Here is a 17,992-nt window from a genome sequence, read left to right as displayed (position 1 = left end):
ATGGATGATATAGTCCTTGCCACTTCTTCGGATTCATTGCGGTCCCGCCTCATCTTTCTCTTACGATTCGAATTTGCTATGACTGATTTGGGGCCCCTCTCATATTTTCTTGGTATTTCAGTCAAGTGTACTCCAACACACATGTTCCTTTCTCAGAAAAAAATATGCAGAAGAAATTCTCGATCGAGCTAATATGTCCTCATGCAATCCATGTGCTACACCTGTTGACACCAAGGCCAAACTTAGCGCCTCCAGTGGTCCTCCTATTCAGGCTCCCACTCTATATCGCCAGCTTGCCGGTGCCCTACAGTATCTTACCTTCACTCGTCCTGACATCTCCTATGCCGTCCAGCAGGTTTGTCTCTTTATGCATGACCCTCACGAGCATCATTTTCATGCCTTAAAGCGTAAACTACGATATCTTAAAGGTACTTTGGATTACGACATGCACTATTCATCTTCCTCTGCTACCAGCCTGGTCTCCTATACCGATGACGATTGGGGTGGCTCCCCTGACACTCGACGCTCTACTTCAGGGTACTATGTCTTTCTTGGTGACAATTTGATTTCTTTGTCGTCTAAACGGCAAGCTACCCTCTCCCGGTCTAGTGCTGAGGCCGAATATCGCGGTGTTGCCAACGTTGTTGCTGAATCTTGTTGGCTTCGCAACCTTATTCTCGAGCTCCATTGTCCTCTTGCCAAAGCCACAGTGGTTTATTGTGATAATGTTAGTGCTGTTTACATGTCTCACAATCCGGGTCAACACCAACGCACTAAACATGTCGAAATAGATCTTCACTTTGTGCGTGAGAAGGTTGCCCTTGGTCATGTACGTGTTCTCCATGTGCTCTCTACGTATCAGTATGCCGATATCTTCACCAAAGGGCTTCCTCGGGCTTTGTACTACGACTTTCGCTCCAGTTTGAGTGTCCGTCCTCCTCCCGCTCCAACTGCGGGGCCTTGTTAGAATACAATTATGTTAATATTGTATGTATATTTAGTTTCCATAATTATCTCTTGTAAACCCTTGTGTGTACTAAGTATATATTGTTAATAATATCTTTGAGCCTCCCAAGGGAGTTAACCATAATCTATCAATTATGCTCCACTTGATAATCTACATATTCCATCTGTCATGATGATGTGCAATCTGAAATTGAGTTTTGGAATAGTGCAATTGTGTGTTATGTCATGGGGATTAAATCTCTTAATTGTATTATCAATGGTTTTATACGGAGAATTCGGTAAAAATTTGGGGTAGAAAGAGTTTTTATGAAGATGACTGGGATTTTTGTAGTTCGATTCAGAACGATGGATGGTAAACAAAAGGCAATTGATACTAGACCAATTCTATAAACCTGTTACCACTTATCATGAAGAGTTGGAGACCTGAGTTAGACTTGTTTGCTGAAACGATGAATGTAGTTCCTACTTGGGTGAAGTTCCTTGGCTTACATTTGAAGTATTGGAGTCCTAATGCTCTGAACAAAATTTTGTTCGGGCTATAAGTAAACCATTCGTACATGACAGAGCTACGACCCAAAAGGACACTATTGAGTATGTAAGAGCGTTGGTTGAAGTTAGGATTGATCATGAAATTCCAAATGAAATTTTCTTTGAGAATGAGTTAGGGGTGGAAATTGCTCAAGTAGTGAAATATGAAAGTAAACCAATCTCCTGCAAACATTGTGGGGGTGATTGATCATACTTTGGAAGAATGTAGAAGAACAAATGTGAAGTGGCCTTGAGTAAAGTGCAACCAAAGCACGTTTGGGTCAAGAAGGCTAATGTGCCTGGTGTGGTGGGGACTCAGATGATTTCGAAGGAACACCAGAATGTTAGTCTCAACAATTAGCAGCGAGTGGGATAGAATTAAGCTGAAAGGAGTGAACAAAGGAGAACATCACAAGCTCAGGCGGGGTCGAGTAATGTGGAGAAATATTTTGCAGCTCATAAGCACCAAAGACATGATATGTCATTTTCAGCAGGAAGTAAGACAGGGGACAAATGAGGATGAGGTGGAAAAAGAGATCTATAATGATGGGTCTAACACTTCTAGGGATGCAAATTATACAAATATAGAATCAAGCAAATGAGTGAACAAAGGAGAACATCACAAGCTCGGGTGGGGTCGAGTAATGTGGAGAAATATTCTGCAGTTGATAAGCACCAAAGAGAAGATATAAGTCATTTTCAGCAGGAAGCAAGACAGGGGACATATGAGGATGAGGTGGAAAAAGAGATCCATAATGATGGGTCTAACACTTCTAGGGATGGAAATTGTACAAATACCGAAAAGATGAAGCAGATTATAATTCTCCCACATGGCTAGCATAGGCTTCTAGAATGTTAGAGGCTTAAATAGTCCTACTAAGCACTTTGATGTGAAATAGTTTCTCAACCATTACTCAGTGGGACTATTTGGGTTTCTTGAGACAAGGCTAAAGACTAATAATTTTGCACAAGTCTTCCCTAAAATCTACAGTGGTTGGAGTATTGTTACTAATTATAGTCATCATCCAGGTGGTAGGATTTGGTTGGCTTGGATTCCAACTATTTTTGTTGTTGATATTAGGAGTCATGGTGATCAATTTATCTGGTGTGAGGTGTTATATAAGGGTACATGGAAATTTTTCTAGTTGACAATTGTTTATGGGTGTAATGATGGAATCATAGACAAAGATTATGCGGAGCTCTTAATCAACTAGGTAGTCACTTAAAAGGGGCTTGGATCATTATAGGAGACTTTAATAATGCTTTAAACCTGGGTGATAGAATTGGCTCAGCTATTACCCTTGATGAAGTTGGTGAATTCAGGCAGTGTATTAGGGATTGTAAAGTGATGGGGTATCAGGCTAGTGGCCTATTACTTTCTTCACTTGGTCGAACAAACAATAGGGGAAAAATAGAGTGTTCTTCGAACTTGATAGGGTGTTTGTGAATGAGGACTGGTATGGTATGTATGAGAATTGCAATGCTGAATTCTTACTTGAATGGAGTTTCTGACCATTGCCCTTATGTGATTAGGTCTGTAAGCTTAATGGTATCTAAACCTAAATCTTTTAGGTTTTACAACATGTGGATGCAAGCTAATGAGTTTATGACTAAAGTTTAATGTGGAAGGTGTGGCAATGTACAAAGTGGTTCAAAAATTGAAGAACTTGAAACCGGTGTTAAAAAGTTTGAATAAAGAAAAATTCTCTAACATAGAAAATGAAGTTGCTACTGCTTTGATTATGCTTGTGGATATGCAGAAAAAGACTTACTAGGAGCCTAGGAATGTTTAGTTTCATCAGCAGGAGGAAGAATTTAGCAAGCAATATGATTTTCTCAATAAGGCTAGATTAAGTTTTTAGAAGCAGAAGGTTAAGAATGAATGGTTGAAAGAGGGTGATGACAACACCATTTATTTTCATGCCTAATTGAGAAAAAGGAAAATACAGAATCACAATAGCAAAATAAAAGACATGTCTGGTGTATGGGTGGATTCACTAGGAAAATTGAGGAGGCATTCATTGATTACTATAAGAAGTGGTTGGGTACTGAGGAGAGCAGGAAGGCTAAGGTGAGCAGGGATTTTATGAATGAAAGGTCTACCCTCACTACTGATCAATAAAGGGGCTTGTGTGAGGATTGTAATAGGGAAGATGTAAGGAGAGCTTTGTTTGATATTGATGATAACAAGGCTCTCGGGCCTGATGGATGCTCTAGTGGGTTTTTAAAAAAGACTTGGAGTTGTATTGGGAAGGATAAAAATCATGCAGTTTTGGACTTTTTTCATACTTGCAAGCTGTTAAAACAGGTTAATGCTACCAACCTATGTCTGATCCCTAAGTGTGATCAAGCTGATGATGTTACTGCATACAGACCTATTTCTTGTTACAATGTTCTATATAAGATCATTTCCAATATGATTTGCTAGAGATTGAAAATTGGTTTGCCCCACATTATCAATCTTGTTCAAAGTGCATTTGTGGAAAATATCGTTCTTATGCGCAATATTTTTTTTTGTTAATATTTGATGAAACATTATATGAGGAAGAATATGCCTACTACATGTACAATAAAGGTAGACCTTAAGCTTATGATTCACTAAATTGGGATTTCATTAGAGAGTTGTTGATGGCTATGAATTTTCCCCAGAAGTTTGTTCATTGCGGGTTGATGTGTATCACTACTCCCTGGTTCTCATTAAGCTTTAATGGCGTCATGTGTGTTTTTTTAAGGGAAAAAAGGGGTTTAGATAAAGTGACCTTATTTCCCCTATAATTTTTGTGGTGGCTATGGAATATTTGTCCAACTTACTTATGAAGATGAACAAGAATTCAGGGATTTGAGTTTCATTATAGGTGTGCTCCTATGCAAATCACCCATCTAGTCTTTGCTGATGACTTGATGATGTTTTGTTAAGGTAATGCAAGTTCACTAATGATGCTATTTAGAGCTCTAAAAGCTTTTAATGATGTGTCTAGGCTCTCTACAAACAATGAGAAGACTGCGGTTTATTTTGGTAATGTACATACTGAGCTTGAGGACAGAATTGCATAGATCTCAATTTTTCAGAAGGGTTCCTTTCCTTTTAGGTACTTGGGATCCCAATTACTTCTAAAATAATTTCTAAATAAAGCTGACTGTGATATATTGGTGGATAGAATGATGAAAAGAATCTTATGGTGGAGTTCTAGACTTTTCTCTTATGTAGCTAGAGTGGTTTTAGTGAACTATGTTCTCTTAAGCTTACACACATATTGGGCTTAGATTTTCTTAATTCCTAAGGGTGTAATGCAGAAGATTACTCAAGCGTGTAGGGCTTTTTTGTGGGAAGGGAAACTTGTACTTCAGAACTCCTCCTGTGGCTTGGGCTGATTTATGCAAGCCTAAGAAAAATGGTGGTTTGGGTGTTAGGGATTGTAAGGTGTGGAATGTAGCTGTCATGGGAAAGTATGATTGGCAAGTCTATCAGAAAGTTAATTTGTTATGGATAAAGTGGATTCACTATGTTTATGTTAAAGAGCAAGCTTGGTGGGAGTATAACGCTCATTCCACATCTAGTTGGGGCTGGAAAATCATATGCAAGGCTAAAGATAAATTCAAGTTAGCTTACACTTAAAACAAGTGGCTTGAAGGGGATGTTAAGTATACTATTAAAGCTGGCTATGAGTGGCTAGTAGGTAATTTAATCAGAGTAAACTGGCACTTTTGGACTTAGAATTCCTTTAATATTCCAAAACGTTCTTTCATTGGTTGGCTCACTACCTTGAGTAAGCTGAAAACAAGAGTGAAATTGGCTGCTACTAGCATTTGCAACAATCAGGGTTGCCTTTTGCGTGATCAGGGATGTGATGCTTGTACTCATCTCTTTTACAGATATTATTATAGTAGAGAGGTGTGTACGGTTGGAATGGCAAAGGAAAAAACGAAAATATATTGATCAACCTGAGTACTTAATATGTTTATCTGTGGGGAAAATGGTCATCAAATTATTGGATGTAAACAAAAGAAAAACCATGTTGAAAGAAATAGTCAATTTGCAAGTCGATTAGGGATCCCAAAAGATTTGTTAAGAGCCCAACTGAAAGATAAGGGACCCAAATTCATTTGGTTACCCAAAACCAAGACTTGATTTTTTTACAGGCTTAGTGTGAGGAAGCAGTCTATACTTCTCGGAAAGATGGTTGCTTAACGATTACAATTTGAATTAATCTTATTCCTCTCACTTGAAAATCCTAATGATGAGAAGTGTGTTATATGGTAAGTTTGGTATGGTAAGTTATGCTCACACTTCTTTAAAATTGATCTTGGTTGAGTTTTGGATTATTTTTGTTAGAAGAGGCAAAGTGCATAGTTTTTTTTTCTTTTATGTCTCTCTTGAACACTTGACGATCTTTCATGACAAATTTTGCTTGTTGCAATACCGATTACCAATTAGCCTATATTATTTCAAAAACTTTTCATTAGAAAATGTTTGGAAAAACTGGAATCGAAATACTACTAATGATTGACACATAAGAATTTTTCAATGATTTACCCTTGTTAATTGGCTAGAATAATGATTTTTGTGTTTCTTGGTGTACCTTTTCAAATGCGGTAACTTGAGTGTATTGTAGGACTCGTAATGGTCTAATGATGTTGTCCTAATGTCACAATCTTAAGTTGCTGAACTAATAAGCTATAGATCCTAAGTTGCCGAACTAATAAGCTATATGATCCTAAGTTGTCGAACTAATAAGCTTTATGATCCTAAGTTGTAGAACTATTAAGCTATGAAATGTTAATCTTTCTCCTATGGCAAGCTTGTTCTTTAGCCTGATGTTATTCCAATGTCCTCCTTTTGAGTTTGACATTTGTGCCGCATTATTTCTTCTTTTCATATCTCACGTCATACTTTCCTTATTATATCTGTTTTTTTCATCCATTGCGATAGTCAACAAGTGTTTTTAATCTTGATTCATGATCATCTATGGAGCAAAGATATCTTGATAAGATGGTGAAACAAGAAGATGCATCAGTTAAGGGGGAACATGAAAAGGTTGGAATGAACATTAATACGTGAAAGAATAATAATACTGATTTACTGTACAAGGCATAGTGCCAAGAGTTGTACCAAAAAGAAAATGAGATTCAATTAACTTATTTTGCCTTTGATCTCTTATTGTTTAACTCTAGTAATAGTATAGGATCACTTTCCTTAAAAAAAAAAAAAAAGAAAAGGAAAAGGAGAGTAAGACACTTATTTTGGATAATTTCTAGAGTTCAAGTCATGTGTAGAAAATTATGAAGCTCTTAAGATCATTTAGAGTTCCCGAATATGCTAATTAGATAACTTATTTGAAAGGAAATATATTGTTAAGTGGCACAAAATTACATACAATGCCAAAGAAAGTTCTACGATATTTGCGGAAGCTGAAAATCTGAAAGTAAGGTTTGAGCACTTATTGAGCTAGTTGCCATATAAAATGGGCAAGCTTGCATTACTTATCTTTATCTTACTTTCTTGGCCTACCTTGATCCTTTATTGTTATTTCTTACTTTGTAGCTTCGGATTGTGAGTTGGATTATTTTTGCTCCATGACTTCATATTGTGAATTGGTTTATGACATAGCACCAGCATCTTTAGTATTTATTGATTGAGCTACTAATATTACATGACGATGATGGCTCTTGTAATGCTCTAGAATATTTTTTGGTACCCTTAATATGCTTAAATTTTTTTGATGATGCCAAAACGGGGAAGAGTATTGTGTTTATTATAAATTATTTCCTATTAGTCTTGTTACCTTCTTGATCTTTTTGCTTGACCTTTCTGGTGATATGTTGGTACTAGCCTTCATATGCACGTGATGCGTGCGTTAATTTTAAAATTTATTATTCTATTAGATACTCCATTCGTACTTTATTTATGATTAAACTTAAATGTGAAAAATTCAACAGTTAGATGAATTTAGATATATTAATTCGCTAATGTAAAAAATTAAAAAGGTTGTGAGTGATTGTTGACATCAATTTTTTGTGAATGAATATTGAATAGAAAGAACAAAAATAATGAGTTGGTTTAACTAAATTAAAGAGTATCAAAGGTAGTGAATGTTCAGACTTTTCATGTGCACGTTATGTATGCCATCTTTTTTTTTATAAGGTATAAGTATTTTGTCCATTTAATTTTTGATTGAATTATTTGATGCATATACCATTTTGAACTTGTTTTAAATGGCAAGTTGGAATGATAATTTTTAAATGATTTGCTTTTGTAATTTTTTTCATTCCATTAATTAGATCATTAAGGGTATTTTAGTCACTTCAAAAGAGGACACTACACCTTCTCCCTTGGCTTATATAATAGAGATTAGAAATTCCTTTCTAGTGATTTGTTGGTATTAGAAATTGTGAGGTTATTTGCACTTGCTTGATAAATATGTTTTCCTTATACAAGTTAAATTCAAGTGTATAGTCTTTAATCCTCATTTGAAAATATATTTGCTCGGGTTGAGGGGGAACCTTAGTGTGTTTGTCATCATCAAAAAGGAAAAATTTGTTAGGAATCTATGTCCCTAGGTATTTTGATGATGATAAACACAGTTTTGTATATATAACATGTTTGGTTGTGTCATGGTACATATTTGTCAAAAGAAGTCTGGATGATCGAGATTGCTAACCATGGAAGAATGCTAGACTTCTAATTATAGCCGAGCATGTAATAAGTAACCAAATTAGTATGTTTGAATTATATGTGTGCTATTATAAAAGGATTATTATGTAATATGACATTATTGTGTTTATTTAATTTTACTATAGTTAGTAAAATAAATAACACAATAATAAAAATTACATAAAATTCCTTTGAAATAAAAAAAGGAATTTGAAAAAGCTAATTTTTCTTTTGAAGATACAAGATTTTTAAAATATAATTTATCATGGAAAAGAAATACATATCTTTGCAAAAATATCTTAAAAGAGATAAATTTTTAGAAAGATGATATTTCAAGAAGATTGAGGAAAAAACATCCTTATTAAAAGATATGATAGATCCGTGAGATAGGATCATATCTTTTAATAAGGAAATTGATCTTAAGATTTTTTTTCAAATAGTTGAGTTTACATCTCATTAGAAGATACGTTTTTGAGAGCTATCTTGAGTATTTTATGAAAAACAAAATTCTCTAAAACAAAGAGTACAACACAATGTTCTAGCATTACGAAGGTCGTTACATAGGATTTTATCGAAGCCTCCATTTGCTTGAGAAGCACTTGTTTGAGGATAAAATATTTCTTTAATTTTCACATTATTATAGAGAGTGTTGGTTGGGTACATGAGTTTGAATTTGATTCAACTTAGCAACTCTTATAGTTAAGTGTTAGGGAGCACTACAAGAGTTAGTAGTGGGGACTCGTACCTTCAGTGAGGTATTAAGGGAATCCGCTTTTAGTGAATTAAGTGGACGTAGATCTCGGAGTAGAGGTTGCACCACATTAAAACACTTTTGTGTCCCTATTGCTTTTTATTATCCGCTTATGCAATGTGTTTCAATTCAATCTCAAAATCTCAATTTCAGTTGAAGCATAATGCATGTTACAGTGCCTTACCTCTAAAAAATCAATTTTTTGCACGATTAACTTAATCAAATTGATCCTATTCATTTGTAATTAGTATCTTGCAATCTAGCAACTTACTTTATGAACTTACCACCAATATGTTATTAGTTTATAGTCATTTTCAATCTTGAAACCCTCAATTAATCGCTAACTAAACAGTATGAGTACGTTGTTAGATCATGTTATTAGAATGGAGATCATTCAATTGCGCATTCTTTGAAATCTAGCTAGCGGCTTATTTCGAATTATGATCTACAACTTTCAAGTTTTGCCATACTACTTTTATCTGCAACTTGCATATTTTGCCATACTATAGTAGTCACATATTATATTAATCGGGAGATTGTTACGACATAGCTCAACAACATGGTTTTGATTTCATTATGTTAACTTGGTCATATAATTTCTGCTTTTAATGATAATACAAATTCTTAGAATTGTTATGAATAAGTTATTTATATTATGTCTTTATATTGCTAAATTTATAAATTATTATTATTTTTATAAGAGGATTATTTTCAAAGGATTTTCATTAGTTATATGATCTTTTATGATCACAATTATAAAAAGGCAACAACTTGTTATTTATTAGCAAGAAAGGTAGCTATGATATTTTACCCATGTATTTTTTGTATAAGTCATGTGGACAAGGTAGTTCCCCTCGTAATAGACTAATTAAAGAATACTAAACTTGGGCGGTGTCCACACTTTAGGAAAGGTACCTAGGTAAGGAAAGGAGTTTTTATTAAAGTTATATACTTTATATTATACAAGTGTTAAAAGTATCCAAGGAAGGTTTATAGATATATCTTGAATGTTTAATAAAGTATTTAAATTTTCGCATATACATGTACTCAGTATTTACTGACACACGTTTTGTTTGTTTTATGGCTTTGTCACTATGATGACCCTTTTGGTGAGCAGAATTTACAGGTTGATTGGATGCATACTTCACATGGGTGAGCTAGTTAGGAATAATACTTAAGCTAGGAGTTGCTATTTTATTATAGATTTCATTATTGTCATTGTCAAATAATAATGTTTATATCAATAAAGATAAGTTACTTTTGTAATTTCTGCTGCATTAGTTTGAAGGTTAGTTGGTAGTGATATCTTTTAGCCCTTAACGTTATCACGTGGTGGTAATACTCTCAAGTTTGTCATGGATTTTATTAAAATACATTCTTTAGAAAGAGAGAAATTTGAGGGTATTACAAAGTGGTATCAAGAGCCATTAGGTTTACTAGTGAGCGTTTGGGTAGATTTAGGAAGTGCATAATTTTTTGCATTTTTATTTGCTTAATTTTTTTTCTTATCCTGCCTAAAAAGTTATATTTCCAAGTATAAATATTTTCCAATTTATATATTTTGAAGACAGGAATGAGTGTGTGTTTATTTTTCTGAGGAAAGTTCTGGCTAAGGAAAGACTTGGTACTTAAGTTGGCCATTTGTGTCGCACCTCTCTTTCCTAAGAACTCCCTCGATTAAATTTTTCATGCACGAAAAACCTAGTATTCAGAATAAAAACTTATTATATACATATTTATACATACTTAAATGCTTTAAAACATAAATAGTTTGAATATTATTTTTTGTTTCCTTAATTATTTACACTATCATTATTGTAATTTATGAATAATGTATGACATTTTGTCTAGCTAAATATGAAAATGTTATTAAATTTTCATAAGGAAGGAGATATAATTGTCTTTATGACAATATATGTGGTACTTTTTATTTGTGATTTCTTTTTACCACATATTCATTATGGAATGTTATAGTCCATTTTTATTAGGAAATGTTTAGTTATTTTAGTAGTTAGTATTAGTAGTTCTGGAATCAGACTACTACTCTTAATAAAGAATGTTATTAGCATTCCTTTTTAAGGATGATTAATAAACAAAATTTTAGTTTATTTTTCCTATCATATGCTTGATGTCAATAATATTATGAATCATGATTGTTGTATGATTTACAAATTTAGTAGGATGACTTAATAAGTAGTACCTATTTGTTTCTTACCCAGGAAGAAATGGCCACTAGACCGGAAGTATAGATCCAAAACCGAGCAATTCTTAAGGAGTTGACCTCTCTAATCAAGAATTTGGCTAAGGCTATGACTTCTCAGCTGAACCATCAACAAGAACCTTACCTAGCTAGCGATGTGTTTAAGAAGGTGGCCTCTAGGAATCCACCTGTCTATGATGGAAAAGCGGACCCAACCAGTCTTGAGAACTGGATTAGGGAGTTTAGTAAATAAAAATTTACTGTTGTTAAGTGTAATGATGAGTTAAAGATCAACAATAATGCTACATATTACCTAAGGGATCGGAGGAAGGTGATTTATGGTGGTCTCAAAAGAAGGACGCTTTGTCAACTCAAGAAGATTTTGGATCGGAGAAATTTAAGGAAGCCTTGAGAACCAAGTTTTACCCACCTCACTTAAGGAAAAAAAAGTGCCTAGAGTTTACCAACCTGAGGATGGGAACCATGACTGTCAATGAATACTACTCTAAGTTTATACAGTTAATGAGGTTTGCACTTAAAGTGGTTCCAAGTGAAGTTTTAAAGGCTCGGCGATTTGAGCAAGGGTTGACCTTGTCCATTCAAGGGAAATTAGGATGGGCTAACTTTGATAGCCTAGATTAAGTATATGGGAGATCTGCGCATCTATTCGAGATCAAGGGAAGAGAGCTAGAAGCGAATCCTGGAGATAAAAGGAAGGGGTCTAGTAATGGGTTTCGAGGTGGAGATAAGCGTCAAAAGACTAATGAGGGATTCAAGCAAGGAAAATATGATAAAAGCAATAGGAATAAAAATAATTGTAGTCAGTATGAAAATGAAAAGTCTTAGAGAGTCCACTACTACAAAAGATGCCCATTAAACCACCTAGGGAAGGATTGTGTAGGAAATCTGGTAACTTGTAGAATTTGTAACAAGTTAGGCCGTAGAGAGTATGAGTGCTTCCAGAAAGACTTGACGTCAAAAAATCCTAAGCCAGCCTAGAATTAGGGAAGTAATGGGAGCAAGGGACCCCAACAAAAGTCAGTGACCAATAATTGTGTTCCTCATAAGAATGGGAATGGAGGAGACAATCAGGATAAGGTAAATAATCAAGGTCGAGTGTTAGTCATGAGCAATCGTGAGGCTGAAACGACTGCAGGCGTAATTACTGATACTTTCTTCATATCTTCTATTCCAGTTAAGATTTTATTTGATTCAGGAGCTTCTCACTCTTTTATTTCCAAAACCTTGGTGGAAAAACTTAAGTTGGGAAAACTCGAACATTTAAGCATGGATCTTGTCATACCTTCTGGAGATGTCATTAATGTTCATAAATTATATAGAGATGTTTTAGTGACTATAGTAGGGTTAGAATTTCCTTCAGACTTAATTGAATTCGAATTAGATGACCTGGATGTTGTTTTGGGAATGGATTGGTTGGGAAAATACAAAGCCTAAATAGACTGCAGAGCCCAAAAAGTGACCATAAAAGACCAAAAAGTGACCATGAAAGCCCAAAAGGAGTCAAAATAACTTAGAGAAAAACCAACCAGAAGCCAGTCCAAGAATGATTTATGCTATGCAACTCAAGAACTGTATAAGAAAGGGGTATCCATTGTATTTGTGTAGTATACAGAAGTTGGATGTGGATAAGAAAAAATAGAGAATATTTATGTAGTTAATTAATGAGTTTCATAATGTTTTTTTTTGGAAGAAATGTCTAGAATGCCTCCAATAAGAGAAGTGGAGTTCACCATAGACTTAGTGCCTAGAACTGGCCCAATATCTAAAGCACCATATCGTATGGCTCCAACTGAAATGAATAAGCTTAAGACCCAATTAGAAGAGTTATTAGAAAAGGCTACATAAGGCCTAGTGTATCCCCATGGGGTGCATCTGTCTTGTTTGTAAAGAAGAAGGATGATAGTCTAAGGTTGTGCATCAACGACCGTGAGTTAAACCAAGTGACCATCAAGAATAAGTATCCTCTTCCAAGGATCAATGATTTGTTTGACCAGCTGAAAGGAGCCGAAATTTTCTATAAGATTGAATTAAGGTCGGGGTATAATCAGTTAAGAAGTGCTGATAAGGACATTCCTAAGACCGCTTTTAGGACACTTTACGGCTATTATGAGTTTACAATAATGCCTTTTGGATGGACTAATGCGCCAGGCCATCAATATTTATGGATCTCATGCATCAAATTTTCAAGCCATACTTAGACCAATATATGATAGTATATATTTATAGATTATATATTGGTTTACTCTAAGAATAAATAAGAGCATAAAAAACACCTCAGAATAATTTTGTCAACCCTCCAACGGAAGCAATTGTATGCAAAGTTTTCGAAGTGTGAGTTTTAGTTGGAAAAAGTGGCATTTCTGGGCCACATTATTTCTAACAAGGGTGTTTTTGTTGATCCGGAATAGAGTGAAGTCATCAGTGAATGGCCTACTCTAAAGATTGTGACTAATATAAGAAGTTAACCAGGTCTGGTAGGTTCCTACAGACGTTTTGTTAAGGACTTCTCCAAAAAATCCCGACCCGTGACCAACCTTATGAAAAAGCAGTCTAAGCTTATTTGGATCCCAGAATGTGAGAAAGCCTTCACCATCCTAAAAGAAATACTAACCACAGCGCATGTGTTATCCTTATCTGATGGGATTGATACTTATGAAGTATATAGTAATGCATCTAAACATGATCTAGGTGTGTTTTAATGCAAAATAGGAGAGTCATTGATTTTGCATCAAGACTACTGAAGCCATATGAAGTTAACTATCCTATTTATGACCTATTTGGCTGTAATATTTTTTGCTTTAAAGATTTGGCATCATTATTTGTATGGGGTGATATGTAAGATATATATAGATCAAAAAACATTGAAATACATTTTAACCCAAAAGGATTTGAATATGAGGCAAAGGAGATGGTTAACATTCATAAAAAACTATGATTTGGATATCGAATACCATGAAGGGAAAGTCAATGTAGTGGCAGATGCCTTGAGTAGGAAGGCAAGTCATACCTTAAGTAATATGGTGGTGGCAGATCAATTGTGTTTAATTTAGACTTTCGGAAAATAAATCTTGAAGTTATGCAATATGGAGAAGTAGAGAAATGTTTAGTGCATTGACCATTGAACACTTTATGTTTGATCAAATTAAGGAAGCTCAATTAAAAGATGAAAAGATGCAAAAGATAAAAGAGAAGGTGAAGGAGGGTCATGCTGGAGATTTCAAAATTCATGAAGATGGAAGTTTAAGAATGGAAGGAAGGTGATGTATACCTGAAGCTTGCGAAGATTTGAAATTAAAAATCATGGAAGAAGGCCATAATTTTCCATATTCGACGCACCTAGGGGGCGATAAGTTGTATAAGGATTAAAAACCAATTTCTGGTGGGCTCTCATGAAGTTTGACATGGCTCAATTTGTTTCTTAGTGATTAATATGTCAAAAGATGAAGAGTGAACATAAAAGACCTCAAGGGAAAGTCCAACCTTTAGATGTGCTAGGATGGAAGTGGGATTCTATTTCGATGGATTTCATTGTTGCTTTACCTAAGGGTAAATTTTGGAAATGATACGATATGGGTAATTGTCGATGGATTCACCAAGTCTGCATTGGTCACACCTATGAAGGCAACATGGTCGATGGAACAATTAGCTAAGCCCTACATCAAACATATGTTGAGACTACATGGAGTACGGAAATATATTATGTCTAATCAAGATTCTAGATTTTTTTTCTAACTTCTGGCAGAAGCAACAATAAGCCTTTGGTTTGAAGATATTAACGAGTACTGCTTTTCACCCAACCACCGATGGTCCGACTTAAAAGACCATACATAACTTAGAAGATATGTAAAGAGCTTGTTCATGGAATATCAAGGTTCATGGGAAGATCATCTAGATCTGATAGAGTTCTCCTACATGAACAGTTATAATTCAAGTATAGGCATGGTACCATTTGATATAAGTGAAATAGTTATACTTGACCCTCAATTGATTGAAGATATTGTGCATTAGGTTAAGATAATGAAAAATGTTAGATAGAGAAACTCTCATCTCTCTCTAAGTTTTACTATTATGTTGATTCTTCTTGCTTTCCTTCCAATATTTTCTCGGTAGACGTCTACCACTGCCATGGAAAGGAAATATGGTGGTTTCGGGAAGAATGTAGCTAAACCAAAAGGTCCAACATCGGACTCACATGCACTAAAGACTCGTTCCATTGATACGATATGGGTAATTATCGATGGAGTTGAAGCTTTGGATTTCGATTTGGGTCAGGTAATGACGCCAAAATCTTCAATTCGAAGTTTGCAACAGCAACCAGAGGTTCGACACACATTCAATGCGTGGCTTGATTCTCTTCATAAGACTCAAAGTAAAGAGCGTAATGAGGTATCATTCACTCATGTTCCTATATTACATCCTATGGTTGATGCAGATGTAGATGATCATAATGAAATTAGTGATAATGAGGTTAAAATTGAGACGAAAGACATTCAGGAGGAAGTTGATTTTTGGAATTCGGTTGTGATATGTTATGTTGTTGGATCAAACCCTCCAATTCAAGTTATGGAAGGATTTATCCGTCGTATATGGAAAAATTTTCATGTTGATAAAGTGTTAGTGATTAAGAAAAGAATATATATTATGAGGTTTAGCGCTGCTGATAATCGAGATAAAATGCTACAACGGAATTATTTTTTTCATAGCAAACCTCAGATTGTTAAACCACGGAATCTTGATATGGATGTAGAGAAGAAGGAGCTTAAATCGATTTCTATTAGGATTAAATTTAAGGTTGCATTCAAATATTGGGGCGAAAAATCTTTGTTTAAGATTTTTGAACAAATTGGTAAGCCACTGCAATGTGATGACGCCACTAGGAAGCAAGATAAGATGCAATATGCTAGGGTGCTAATGGAAGTGCAACTGTCTCAAAAGTTCCCTGATCATGTCCACTTTGTCAATGAACATGGAGTTAGAAACTCGGGTGGATGTAGATTATGAGTGGAAACCTATAGAATGTCAGGTATGCCATCCACTGGGGCATGATACAGTCAACTATAAGAAGGTTAAGAATAGACAGCAATGAGTGAAGAAGCCATAATAGAATCTGGATGAGACATATGAGGCTAGGATTGTTGTTGTCCAAAGAGATGGTTCTCCGCAGAAGAGTCAAGCTAGGGTTGATCAAGAGGGGTTTCAGAGAGCTCTAAGGCCTATTAGAGATAGAGTAGGTCAACATAAGCATACAACTACAAGTAATTTCTTTGGGACATTGGAATGTGAAGTTCAGGAGAGTGTGCAAGGTGATAAAGAAGTGAGATAAATGGAGGTGTTGCCATGGGAAGGGGGGGACCCTCCCACCTCTCATGGATAGGATCTTAAGCTGGAATTTCCGGGGAGTTAATAATCCAAAGAAGCAAAGGGAAGTGAAAGCTTTCATTATGAAACATGTTGTAGGATTAGTTGGCTTGCTGGAAACCAAGGTGAAGGCTTTTCACCTTCGTGAGATGTGCCAAAGAATATTTCAGAGTTGGTGTTTCTCATCCAACATTAGTTATCATGCTAATTGCAGGATCTTGTTAGCTTGGAAGCCTGGAGTATTTCAGGTGAACATCATCAAAGCAACAAGTCAGTTGATGCACTATTTCATTGATCTTGGAAATGGAGTGTTAGGATTCTACAGTACCTTTGTATATGCTTTTAATTAAAGCATGAATAGAGGGATTTTATGGCCTGATTTAGGTGAGCTTCAGACTCGACATCCCTGGATAATCCTTGGAGATTTCAATTGTGTGAGATATCATAATGAGAGGATTGGAGCACTTGTTAGGGCTCAGGAGATGAATCCAATTAATAATTGGTGTGCAATGTGTTGCTTAGATGATCTTAAAATTTCATGTAGCTTCTTCCCCTGGAATAATAAGCAACAGGGGTATAATAGAGTGTTTTCAAAGCTGGATAGGGTTCTAGTTAATATGGCATGGCAGGCGGCATTCCCAACAACTGGAGTGAGTTGTATACCTAAGGGTGATTTTGATCATTCACCTACCCTGTTGATATTTTACCCTAGAATTGATAGTGGGAAAAACCTTTTAAGTATTATACTATATGGAGGCATGCTCCTCATTATACTGAAATCATTAGAGAGTAGTCAAATATGAGGGTGGAAGGAACCAAGATGTATGTTGTAGTGCAAAAGCTAAAATCTATTAAAGTTGCTTTGATAAACCTCAATAAAATAGGTTTTGTTGATGTACAGGCTGATGAAAGTAAAGCCCGTCATGAAATGATAGAAGCTCAGGAGTCAATGCATAACCATCCTAGTCAAATTGAATATGTAGATGCAGAGCTTGATGCCACCAAGAACTATCAATTGAAACATCAAATTTACATTGAGTATCTTAGGCAAAAGGCCAAGTTAGACTGGGTCATGAATGGTGATGATAATACAGCTTTATTTCATCAGAGCATCAAGGCTAGGAAAGTGCAAAATCAAGTGTATGCAATCATAGATGCTCAAGGAATATGGCATATCAAGCTGATGGTGTGGATAAAGCATTTTTGCCTTATTATCAACAGTTATTGGGTACCGCTCATGCTCATAGGAAGAATGTAATACAATAGATTGTTCAAAGTGGTTCATTGATCAAGGATGAGCATAAGATCTTCTTGAATGCACCTTATATAGCTGCAGATGTGAAGCAAGCTTTATTCTTCATTCCTGGGAATAAAGTTCCTCGACCAAATGGATTTGGGCCGCAGTTTTATAAAGATAACTGGGGGGATAATTGGAACAGATGTGACAATATCATTTCTTGACTTTTTTTTTTCCTCAAAAGAAGTTACTTAAAGAATTGAATTCCACTGTGATTAC

Source organism: Beta vulgaris, chromosome 1 (genome assembly GCF_026745355.1).
Source record: "Beta vulgaris subsp. vulgaris cultivar EL10 chromosome 1, EL10.2, whole genome shotgun sequence".
In the NCBI taxonomy this organism is placed as follows: domain Eukaryota; kingdom Viridiplantae; phylum Streptophyta; class Magnoliopsida; order Caryophyllales; family Amaranthaceae; genus Beta; species Beta vulgaris.
The sequence above is the reverse complement of the archived record's forward strand: the minus strand, read 5'-3'. Positions refer to the sequence as shown.